The following is a 13,439-nucleotide window of genomic DNA, read 5'->3' on the forward strand; positions in this document are numbered from 1 at the left end:
AGATCCAACACGGTTTTAAGTGAAAACTGCAGGTAATTCAAACCGGCACTAGGAAACACACGGAGAAACAAGAGTAAAAGTTTCCCTTGCAAAACGTTCCCTTGGTGCTAGATGAACGAAAGTCTCTCCACATGCTCACTTCTGAGAGATAAGTGTGTGTGAAAGCCGTCCTTCACCTAGCTTGTTGGGAACACAAAGTTTCTTTTAGTTGCAAAGTCCAATCCATACATATATAAGGGGTGGTACTAGCTCCAACTCGGTTTTACAGTGAAAAGTGCAAGTACTTCAAACCGGCACTAGGAAACAGACTGAAAAACCAGAGTAAAATTTTCTCCTGCAACCCGTTCCCTTGGTGCTAGATGAACGACCGTCTCTCCACATGCTCAGTTCTCAGAGATAAGTGTGTGTGAAAGCCGTCCTTCACCTAGCTTGTTGGGAACACAAAGTTTCTTTTCAGTTGCAAACACCACTCCATACATATATATGGAGAGGTACTAGCTGCAACACGGTTTTACAGTGAAAACTGCAGGATCTTCAAACCGGCACAAGGAAACAGACTGAGAATCCAGAGTAAAAGTTTCTACTTCAACCTGTTCCCTTGGTGCTAGATGAAAGAAAGTTTCTCCACGGGCTCATTTCTGAGAGAAAATTGTGTGTGATAGCCGTCATTCACTTTGCTTGGTGAGAAAACAAGTTTCTTTCCGTTGCAAACTCCACTCCATACATATATATGGGTAGGTACTAGATCCAACACGGTTTTAAGTGAAAACTGCAGGTAATTCAAACCGGCACTAGGAAACACACTGAGAAACAAGAGTAAAAGTTTCCCTTGCAAAACGTTCCCTTGGTGCTAGATGAACGAATGTCTCTCCACATGCTCACTTCTGAGAGATAAGTGTGTGTGAAAGCCGTCCTTCACCTAGCTTGTTGGGAACACAAAGTTTCCATTCAGTTGCAAACACCACTTCATACATATCTAAGAGTAGGGACTACTTCCAAATCGGTTTTACAGTGAAAACTGCAGGTAATTCAAACCGGCACTACGAAACAGACTGAGAAACCAGAGTAAAAATTTCTCCTGCAACCCGTTCCATTGGTGCTAGATGAACGAAAGTATCTCCACATGCTCAGTTCTGAGAGATAAGTGTGTGTGAAAGCCGTCCTTCAACTAGCTTGTTGGGAACACAAAGTTTCTTTTAGTTGCAAACTCCACTCCATACATATATATGGAGAGGTACTAGCTGCAACACGGTTTTACAGTGAAAACTGCAGGATCTTCAAACCGGCACTAGGAAACAGACTGAGAAACCAGAGTAAAAGTTTCTCCTTCAACCTGTTCCCTTGGTGCTAGATGAAGGAAAGTTTCTCCACGGGCTCAGTTCTGAGAGAAAATTGTGTGTGATAGCCGTCATTCAGGTTGCTTGCTGGGAAAACAAGTTTCTTTCCGTTGCAAACTCCACTCCATACATATATATGGGTAGGTACTAGATCCAACACGGTTTTACAGTGAAAACTGCAGGTAATTCAAACCGGCAGTAGATAACACACTGAGAAACAAGAGTAAAAGTTTCCCTTGCAAAACGTTCTCTTGGTGCTAGATGAACGAAAGTCTCTCCACATGCACAGTTCTGAGATATATGTGTGTGTGAAAGCCGTCCTTCACCTAGCTTGTTGGGAAAACAAAGTTTCTTTTAGTTGCAAATTCCAATCCATACATATATATGGGGAGGTACAAGCTCCAACTCGGTTTTACAGTGAAAACTGCAGGTAATTCAAACCGGCACTAGGAAACAGACTGAGAAACCAGAGTAATAATTTCTCCTGCAACCCGTTCCATTGGTGCTAGATGAACGAACGTCTCTCCACAACTCAGTTCTGAGAGATAAGTGTGTGTGAAAGCCGTCCTTCACCTAGCTTGTTGGGAACACAAAGTTTCTTTTAGTTGCAAAGTCCAATCCATACATATATATGGGGTGGTACTAGCTCCAACTCGGTTTTACAGTGAAAAGTGCAGGTACTTCAAACCGGCACTAGGAAACAGACTGAAAAACCAGAGTAAAATTTTCTCCTGCAACCCGTTCCCTTGGTGCTAGATGAACGACCGTCTCTCCACATGCTCAGTTCTGAGAGAAAAGTGTGTGTGAAAGCCGTCCTTCACCTAGCTTGGTGGGAACACAAAGTTTCTTTTCAGTAGCATACTCCACTCCATACATATATATGGGGAGGTACTATCTCCATCTCGTTTTTACAGTGAAAAGTGCAGGTACTTCAAACCGGCACTAGGAAACAGACTGAGAAACCAGAGTAAAAATTTCTCCTGCAACCCGTTCCATTGGTGCTAGATGAACGACCGTCTCTCCACATGCTCAGTTCTGAGAGAAAAGTGTGTGTGAAAGCCGTCCTTCACCTAGCTTGGTGGGAACACAAAGTTACTTTTCAGTAGCATACTCCACTCCATACATATATATGGGGAGGTACTAACTCCGTCTCGTTTTTACAGTGAAAACTGCAAGTAATTCAAACCGGCACTAGGAAACAGACTGAGAAACCAGAGTAAAAATTTCTCCTGCAACCCGTTCCATTGGTGCTAGATGAACGAACGTCTCTCCACAACTCAGTTCTGAGAGATAAGTGTGTGTGAAAGCCGTCCTTCACCTAGCTTGTTGGGAACACAAAGTTTCTTTTAGTTGCAAAGTCCAATCCATACATATATATGGGGTGGTACTAGCTCCAACTCGGTTTTACAGTGAAAAGTGCAGGTACTTCAAACCGGCACAAGGAAACAGACTGAAAAACCAGAGTAAAATTTTCTCCTGCAACCCGTTCCCTTGGTGCTAGATGAACGACCGTCTCTCCACATGCTCAGTTCTCAGAGAAAAGTGTGTGTGAAAGCCGTCCTTCACCTAGCTTGTTGGGAACACAAAGTTTCTTTTCAGTTGCAAACACCACTCCATACATATAAATGGAGAGGTACTAGCTGCAAAACGGTTTTACAGTGAAAACTGCAGGATCTTCAAACCGGCACAAGGAAACAGACTGAGAATCCAGAGTAAAAGTTTCTACTTCAACCTGTTCCCTTGGTGCTAGATGAAAGAAAGTTTCTCCACGGGCTCATTTCTGAGAGAAAATTGTGTGTGATAGCCGTCATTCACTTTGCTTGGTGGGAAAACAAGTTTCTTTCCGTTGCAAACTCCACTCCATACATATATATGGGTAGGTACTAGATCCAACACGGTTTTAAGTGAAAACTGCAGGTAATTCAAACCGGCACTAGGAAACACACTGAGAAACAAGAGTAAAAGTTTCCCTTGCAAAACGTTCCCTTGGTGCTAGATGAACGAAAGTCTCTCCACATGCTAACTTCTGAGAGATAAGTGTGTGTGAAAGCCGTCCTTCACCTACCTTGTTGGGAACACAAAGTTTCCATTCAGTTGCAAACACCACTTCATACATATCTAAGAGTAGGGACTACTTCCAACTCGGTTTTACAGTGAAAACTGCAGGTAATTCAAACCGGCACTAGGAAACAGACTGAGAAACCAGAGTAAAAATTTCTCCTGCAACCCGTTCCATTGGTGCTAGATGAACGAAAGTATCTCCACATGCTCAGTTCTGAGAGATAAGTGTGTGTGAAAGCCGTCCTTCACCTAGCTTGTTGGGAACACAAAGTTTCTTTTAGTTGCAAACTCCACTCCATACATATATATGGAGAGGTACTAGCTGCAACACGGTTTTACAGTGAAAACTGCAGGATCTTCAAAACGGCACTAGGAAACAGACTGAGAAACCAGAGTAAAAGTTTCTCCTTCAACCTGTTCCCTTGGTGCTAGATGAAGGAAAGTTTCTCCACGGGCTCAGTTCTGAAAGAAAATTGTGTGTATAGCCGTCATTCAGGTTGCTTGCTGGGAAAACAAGTTTCTTTCCGTTGCAAACTCCACTCCATACATATATATGGGTAGGTACTAGATCCAACACGGTTTTACAGTGAAAACTGCAGGTAATTCAAACCGGCAGTAGATAACACACTGAGAAACAAGAGTAAAAGTTTCCCTTGCAATACGTTCCCTTGGTGCTAGATGAACGAAAGTCTCTCCACATGCTCACTTCTGAGAGATAAGTGTGTGTGAAATCCGTCCTTCACCTAGCTTGTTGGGAACACAAAGTTTCCACTCAGTTGCAAACACCACTTCATACATATCTAAGAGTAGGGACTACCTCCAACTTGGTTTTACAGTGAAAACTGCAGGAAATTCAAACCGGCACTAGGAAACAGACTGAGAAACCAGAGCAAAAGTTTCTCCTGCAACCTGTTCCCTTGGTGCTAGATGAAAGAAAGTCTCTCCACAGGCTTAATTCTGAGAGAAAAGTGTGTGTGAAAGCCGTGCTTTACCTAGCATGGTGGGAACAGAAAGTTTCTTTTAACTTGCAAACAACACTCCATAAATATATATGGGTGGTAATATCTCCAACTCGGTTTTACAGTGAAAACTGCAGGAATTTCAAACCGGCACTAGGAAACAGACTGAGAAACCAGAGTAAAAGTTTCTCCTGTAACCCGTTCCCTTGGTGCTAGATGAAAGAACGTCTCTCCACATGCACAGTTCTGAGATATATGTGTGTGTGAAAGCCGTCCTTCACCTAGCTTGTTGGGAAAACAAAGTTTCTTTTAGTTGCAAATTCCAATCCATACATACATATGGGGAGGTACAAGCTCCAACTCGGTTTTACAGTGAAAACTGCATGAACTTCAAACCGGCACTAGGAAACATACTGAGAATCCAGAGTACATGTTTCTCCTGCAACCCGTTCCCTTGGTGCTAGATGAACGACCGTCTCTCCACATGCTCAGTTCTGAGAGAAAAGTGTGTGTGAAAGCCGTCCTTCACCTAGCTTGGTGGGAACACAAAGTTTCTTTTCAGTAGCATACTCCACTCCATACATATATATGGGGAGGTAGTAGCTCCATCTCGTTTTTACAGTGAAAACTGCAGGTAATTCAAACGGGCACTAGGAAACAGACTGAGAAACCAGAGTAAAAATTTCTCCTGCAACCCGTTACATTGGTGCTAGATGAACGAACGTCTCTCCACAACACAGTTCTGAGAGATAAGTGTGTGTGAAAGCCGTCCTTCACCTAGCTTGTTGGGAACACAAAGTTTCTTTTAGTTGCAAAGTCCAATCCATACATATATATGGGGTGGTACTAGCTCCAACTCGGTTTTACAGTGAAAAGTGCAGGTACTTCAAACCGGCACTAGGAAACAGACTGAGAAACCAGAGTAAAAATTTCTCCTGCAACCCGTTCCATTGGTGCTAGATGAACGACCGTCTCTCCACATGCTCAGTTCTGAGAGAAAAGTGTGTGTGAAAGCCGTCCTTCACCTAGCTTGGTGGGAACACAAAGTTTCTTTTCAGTAGCATACTCCACTCCATACATATATATGGGGAGGTACTAGCTCCATCTATTTTTTACAGTGAAAACTGCAGGTAATTCAAACCGGCACTAGGAAACAGACTGAGAAACCAGAGTAAAAATTTCTCCTGCAACCCGTTCCATTGGTGCTAGATGAACGAACGTCTCTCCACAACTCAGTTCTGAGAGATAAGTGTGTGTGAAAGCCGTCTTTCACCTAGCTTGTTGGGAACACAAAGTTTCTTTTAGTTGCAAAGTCCAATCCATACATATATATGGGATGGTACTAGCTCCAACTCGGTTTTACAGTGAAAAGTGCAGGTACTTCAAACCGGCACTAGGAAACAGACTGAAAAACCAGAGTAAAATTTTCTCCTGCAACCCGTTCCCTTGGTGCTAGATGAACGACCGTCTCTCCACATGCTCAGTTCTCAGAGATAAGTGTGTGTGAAAGCCGTCCTTCACCTAGCTTGTTGGGAACACAAAGTTTCTTTTCAGTTGCAAACACCACTCCATACATATATATGGAGAGGTACTAGCTGCAACACGGTTTTACAGTGAAAACTGCAGGATCTTCAATCCGGCACTAGGAAACAGACTGAGAAACCAGAGTAAAATTTCTCCTGCAACCCTTTCACTTTGTGCTAGATGAACGAACGTCTCTCCACATGCACAGTTCTGAGAGAAAATTGTGTGTGATAGCCGTCATTCACTTTGCTTGGTGGGAAAACAAGTTTCTTTCCGTTGCAAACTCCACTCCATACATATATATGGGTAGGTACTAGATCCAACACGGTTTTAAGTGAAAACTGCAGGTAATTCAAACCGGCACTAGGAAACACACGGAGAAACAAGAGTAAAAGTTTCCCTTGCAAAACGTTCCCTTGGTGCTAGATGAACGAAAGTCTCTCCACATGCTCACTTCTGAGAGATAAGTGTGTGTGAAAGCCGTCCTTCACCTAGCTTGTTGGGAACACAAAGTTTCTTTTAGTTGCAAAGTCCAATCCATACATATATAAGGGGTGGTACTAGCTCCAACTCGGTTTTACAGTGAAAAGTGCAAGTACTTCAAACCGGCACTAGGAAACAGACTGAAAAACCAGAGTAAAATTTTCTCCTGCAACCCGTTCCCTTGGTGCTAGATGAACGACCGTCTCTCCACATGCTCAGTTCTCAGAGATAAGTGTGTGTGAAAGCCGTCCTTCACCTAGCTTGTTGGGAACACAAAGTTTCTTTTCAGTTGCAAACACCACTCCATACATATATATGGAGAGGTACTAGCTGCAACACGGTTTTACAGTGAAAACTGCAGGATCTTCAAACCGGCACAAGGAAACAGACTGAGAATCCAGAGTAAAAGTTTCTACTTCAACCTGTTCCCTTGGTGCTAGATGAAAGAAAGTTTCTCCACGGGCTCATTTCTGAGAGAAAATTGTGTGTGATAGCCGTCATTCACTTTGCTTGGTGAGAAAACAAGTTTCTTTCCGTTGCAAACTCCACTCCATACATATATATGGGTAGGTACTAGATCCAACACGGTTTTAAGTGAAAACTGCAGGTAATTCAAACCGGCACTAGGAAACACACTGAGAAACAAGAGTAAAAGTTTCCCTTGCAAAACGTTCCCTTGGTGCTAGATGAACGAAAGTCTCTCCACATGCTCACTTCTGAGAGATAAGTGTGTGTGAAAGCCGTCCTTCACCTAGCTTGTTGGGAACACAAAGTTTCCATTCAGTTGCAAACACCACTTCATACATATCTAAGAGTAGGGACTACTTCCAAATCGGTTTTACAGTGAAAACTGCAGGTAATTCAAACCGGCACTACGAAACAGACTGAGAAACCAGAGTAAAAATTTCTCCTGCAACCCGTTCCATTGGTGCTAGATGAACGAAAGTATCTCCACATGCTCAGTTCTGAGAGATAAGTGTGTGTGAAAGCCGTCCTTCAACTAGCTTGTTGGGAACACAAAGTTTCTTTTAGTTGCAAACTCCACTCCATACATATATATGGAGAGGTACTAGCTGCAACACGGTTTTACAGTGAAAACTGCAGGATCTTCATACCGGCACTAGGAAACAGACTGAGAAACCAGAGTAAAAGTTTCCCCTTCAACCTGTTCCCTTGGTACTAGATGAAGGAAAGTTTCTCCACGGGCTCATTTCTGAGAGAAAATTGTGTGTGATAGCCGTCATTCAGGTTGCTTGCTGGGAAAACAAGTTTCTTTCCGTTGCAAACTCCACTCCATACATATATATGGGTAGGTACTAGATCCAACACGGTTTTAAGTGAAAACTGCAGGTAATTCAAACCGGCACTAGGAAACACACTGAGAAACAAGAGTAAAAGTTTCCCTTGCAAAACGTTCCCTTGGTGCTAGATGAACGAAAGTCTCTCCACATGCTCACTTCTGAGAGATAAGTGTGTGTGAAAGCCGTCCTTCACCTAGCTTGTTGGGAACACAAAGTTTCCATTCAGTTGCAAACACCACTTCATACATATCTAAGAGTAGGGACTACTTCCAAATCGGTTTTACAGTGAAAACTGCAGGTAATTCAAACCGGCACTACGAAACAGACTGAGAAACCAGAGTAAAAATTTCTCCTGCAACCCGTTCCATTGGTGCTAGATGAACGAAAGTATCTCCACATGCTCAGTTCTGAGAGATAAGTGTGTGTGAAAGCCGTCCTTCACCTAGCTTGTTGGGAACACAAAGTTTCTTTTAGTTGCAAACTCCACTCCATACATATATATGGAGAGGTACTAGCTGCAACACGGTTTTACAGTGAAAACTGCAGGATCTTCATACCGGCACTAGGAAACAGACTGAGAAACCAGAGTAAAAGTTTCCCCTTCAACCTGTTCCCTTGGTGCTAGATGAAGGAAAGTTTCTCCACGGGCTCATTTCTGAGAGAAAATTGTGTGTGATAGCCGTCATTCAGGTTGCTTGCTGGGAAAACAAGTTTCTTTCCGTTGCAAACTCCACTCCATACATATATATGGGTAGGTTCTAGATCCAACACGGTTTTACAGTGAAAACTCAGGTAATTCTAACCGGCAGTAGATAACACACTGTGAAACAAGAGTAAAAGTTTCCCTTGCAAAACGTTCCCTTGGTGCTAGATGAACGAAAGTCTCTCCACATGCTCACTTCTGAGAGATAAGTGTGTGTGAAAGCCGTCCTTCAACTAGCTTGTTGAGAACACAAAGTTTCCATTCAGTTGCAAACACCACTTCATACATATCGAAGAGTAGGGACTACCTCCAACTTGGTTTTACAGTGAAAACTGCTGGAAATTCAAACCGGCACTAGGAAACAGACTGAGGACCCAGAGCAAAAGTTTCTCCTGCAACCTGTTCCCTTGGTGCTAGATGAAAGAAAGTCTCTCCACAGGCTTAATTCTGAGAGAAAAATGTGTGTGAAAGCCGTGCTTCACCTAGCTTGGTGGGAACAGAAAGTTTCTTTTAACTTGCAAACAACACTCCATATATATATATGGGGAGGTAATAGCCCCAACACTGTTTTACAGTGAAAACTGCAGGTAATTCAAACCGGCACTAGGAAACAGACTGAGAAACAAGAGTACAAGTTTCTCTTGCAACCCGTTCCTTTCGTGCAAGATGAACGAAAGTCTCACCACATGCTAAGTTCTGAGAGATAAGTGTGCGTGAAAGCCGTCCTTCACCTAGCTTGGTAGGAAGACAAAGTTTCTTTTACGTTGCAAACTCCACTCCATACGTATATATGGGGAGGTACTAGTTTCAACTCGGTTTTACAGTGAAAACTGCAGGAACTTCAAACCGGCACTAGGAAACAGACTGAGAAACCAGAGTAAAAGTTTCTCCTGTAACCCGTTCCCTTGGTGCTAGATGAAAGAAAGACTCTCCACATGCTCAGTTCTGAGAGATAAGTGTTTGTGAAAGCCATACTTCATCAAGCTTGTTGGGAACACAAAGTTTGTTTTCAGTTGCAATCTCCAGTCCATACATATATTTGGGGAGGTACTAGCTGCAACACGGTTTTACAGTGAAAACTGCAGGATCTTCAAACCGGCACAAGGAAACAGAATGAGAAACCAGAGTAAAATTTCTCCTTCTACCTGTTCCCTTGGTGCTAGATGAAAGAAAGTTTCTCCACGGGCTCATTTCTGAGAGAAAATTGTGTGTGATAGCCGTCATTCACTTTGCTTGGTGGGAAAACAAGTTTCTTTCCGTTGCAAATTCCACTCCATACATATATATGGGTAGGTACTAGATCCAACACGGTTTTAAGTGAAAACTGCAGGTAATTCAAACCGGCACTAGGAAACACACTGAGAAACAAGAGTAAAAGTTTCCCTTGCAAAACGTTCCCTTGGTGCTAGATGAACGAAAGTCTCTCCACATGCTCACTTCTGAGAGATAAGTGTGTGTGAAAGCCGTCCTTCAACTAGCTTGTTGGGAACACAAATTTTCCATTCAGTTGCAAACACCACTTCATACATATCTAAGAGTAGGGACTACCTTCAACTTGGTTTTACAGTGAAAACTGCAGGAAATTCAAACCGGCAATAGGAAACAGACTGAGAAACCAGAGCAAAAGTTTCTCCTGCATCCTGTTCCCTTGGTGCTAGATGAAAGAAAGTCTCTCCACAGGCTCAGTTCTGAGAGAAAAGTATGTGTGAAAGCCGTGCTTCACCTTGATTGGTGGGAACACAAGTTCCTTTTCAGTTGCAAACTCCACTCCATACATATATATGGGTAGGTACTAGCTCCAACTCGGTTTTACAGTGAAAACTGCAGGTAATTCAAACCGGCACTAGGAAACAGACTGAGAAACCAGAGTAAAAATTTCTCCTGCAACCCGTTCCCTTGGTGCTAGATGAACGAACGTCTCTCCACATGCTCAGTTCTGAGAGATAAGTGTGTGTGAAAGCCGTCCTTCACCTTGCTTTGTGGGAACACAAGTTTCTTTTCACTTGCAAACTCCACTCCATACATATATATGGGGAGGTTCGAGCTCCAAATCGGTTTTACAGTGAAAACTGCAGGAACTTCAAAACGGCACTATTAAACAGACTGAGAAACCAGAGTAAAAGTTTCCCCTGTAACCCGTTCCCTTGGTGCTAGATGAACAAAGATCTCTCCACATGCTCAGTTCTGCGAGAAAAGTGTGTGTGAAAGCGGTCCGTCACCTAGCTTGTTGGGAACACAAAGTTTCTTTTCAGTTGCAAACTCCACTCCATACATATATATGGGTAGGTTTTAGCTCCAACTCGGTTTACAGTGAAAACTGCAGGAACTTCTAACCGGTACTAGGAAAAAGACTGAGAAACCAGAGTAAAAGTTTCTCCTGCCACCCGTTCCATTGGTGCTAGATGAATGAACGTCTTTCCACATGCTCAGTTCTGAGAGATAATTGTGTGTGAAAGCCGTCCTTCATATAGCTGGTTGGGAACACAAAGTTTCTTTCAGTTGCAAACTCCAATCCATACATATATATGGGGAGGTACTTGCTCCAACGCAGTTTTACAGTGAAAAATGCAGGAACCCCAAACCGCACTAGGAAACAGACTGAGAAACCAGAGTAATAGTTTCTCCTGCAACCAGTTCCCTTTGGGCTAGATGAACGAACTTCTCTCCACATGTTCAGTTCTGCGAGATAAGTGTGTGTGAATGCCGTCCTTCAACTAGCTTGTTGGGAACACAAAGTATCCATATAGTTGTAAACTCCACTTCTTACATATCTAAGAGGAGGGACTACCTCCAACTCGGTTTTACAGTGAAAACTGCAGGAACATCAAACCGGCACTATTAAACAGACTGAGGACCCAGAGTAAAAGTTTTTCCTGCAACTCTTTCCATTGTTGCTAGATGAACGAACGTCTCTCCACATGCTCAGTTCTGAGAGATAAGTGTGTGTGAAATCCGTCCTTCACCTAGCTTGTTGGGAACACAAAGATTCTTTTCAGTTGCCAACTTCTCTCCATACATATATATGGGGAGGTATTAGCTCCATCTCGGATTTACAGTGAAATCTGCAGGAACATCAAACCGGAACTAGGAAACAGACTGAGAATCCACAGTAAAAGTTATTCCTGCAACCCTTTCCTTGGTGCTAGATGAACGAACGAATCTCCACAAGCTCAGGTCTGAGAGATATGTGCGTGTGAAAGCCGTTCTTCACCTAACTTGTTGGGAACACAAAGTTTCTTTTCACTTGCAAACTCCACTCCATACATATATATGGGAAGGTACTAGCTCCAAAACGGTTTTACAGTGAAAACTGCAGGAACTTCAATCCGGCACTATTAAACAGAATGAGAAACCAGAGTAAAAGTTTCTCCTGCAACCCGTTCCCTTGGTGCTAGATGAACGAACGTCTCTCCGCATGCACAGTGCTGAGAGAAAAGTGTGTGTGAAAGCCGTCCGTCACCTAGCTTGTTGGGAACACAAAGTTACTTTTCAGTTGCAAACTCCACTCCATACATATATAAGGGGAGGTACTAGCTCTAACTCGGTTTTACAGTGAAATCTGGAGGAACTTCAAACAGGCACTAGGAAACAGACTGAGAAAACAGAGTAATAGTTTCTCCTGCAACCCGTTCCCTTGGTGCTATATGAACGAACGTCTCACCACATGCTCAGTTCTGAGAGATATATGTGTGTGAAAGCCGTACTTCACCTACCTTGTTGGGAACACAAAGTTTCTTTTAGTTGCAAAATCCACTCCATACATATATATGGAGGGGTACTAGCTCCAACTCGGTTTTACAGTGAAAACTGCATGAACTTAAAACCGGCACTAGGAAACAGACTGAGAAACCAGAGTAAATGTTTCTCCTGCAACCCATTCCCTTGGTGCTAGATGAAAGATCGTCTCTCCACATGCTCAGTTCTGAGAGATATGTGTGTGTGAAAGCCGTCATACACCTAGGTTGTTGGGAACACAAAGTTACTTTTCAGTTGCAAACTCCTCTCCATACATATTTATGGAGAGGTACTAGCTCCAACACTGTTTTACAGTGAAAACTGCAGGAGATTCAAACCGGCACTAGGAAACAGACTGAGAAACCAGAGTAATAGTTTCTCCTGCAACCTGTTCCGTTTGGGTTAGATGAACGAAAATCTCTCCACATGCTCAGTTCTGAGAGATAAGTGTGTGTGAAAGCCGCCCTTCACCTAGCTTGTTGGGAACACAAAGTTTCTTTTCACTTGCAAACTCCACTCCATACAGATAAATGGGGAGGTTCGAGCTCCAACTCGGTTTTACATTGAAAACTGCAGTAAATTCAAACGGGCACAAGGAAACAGACTGAGAAACCAGAGTAAATGTTGCTCCTGCAACCCGTTCCCTTGGTGCTAGATGAACGATCTTCTCACCACATGCACAGTGCTGAGAGATAAGTGTGTGTGAAAGCCGTCCGTCACCTAGCTTGTTGGGAACAAAAAGTTACTTTTCAGTTACAAACTCCACTCCATACATATATAAGGGGAGGTAATAGCTCTAACTCGGTTTTACAGTGAAAAATGCAGGAACATCAAACAGGCACTAGGAAACAGACTGAGAAACCAGAGTAATAGTTTCTCCTTCAACCCGTTCCCTTGGTGCTAGATTAACGAACGTCTCTCCACATGCTCAGTTCTGAGAGATATGTGTGTGTGAAAGCCGTACTTCACCTAGCTTTTTGGGAACACAAAGTTTCTTTTAGTTGCAAACTCCACTCCATAAATATATATGGGGAGGAACTAGCTCCAACTCGGACTTACAGTGAAAACTGCAGGATATTCAAATCGGCACTAGGAAACAGACTGAGAAACCAGAGTAATAATTTCTCCTGAAACCTGTTCCGTTTGGGTTAGATCAACGAAAATCTCTCCACATGCTCAGTTCTGAGAGATAAGTGTGTGTGAATGCCGCACTTCACCTAGCTTGTTGGGAACACAAAGTTTCTTTTCACTTGCAAACTCCACTCCATACATATATATGGGGAGGTTCGAGCTCCAACTCTGTTTTACAGTGAAAACTGCAGTAACTTCAAACGGG

This window comes from Camelus dromedarius, chromosome 20 (assembly GCF_036321535.1).
Source record: "Camelus dromedarius isolate mCamDro1 chromosome 20, mCamDro1.pat, whole genome shotgun sequence".
Taxonomy (NCBI): domain Eukaryota; kingdom Metazoa; phylum Chordata; class Mammalia; order Artiodactyla; family Camelidae; genus Camelus; species Camelus dromedarius.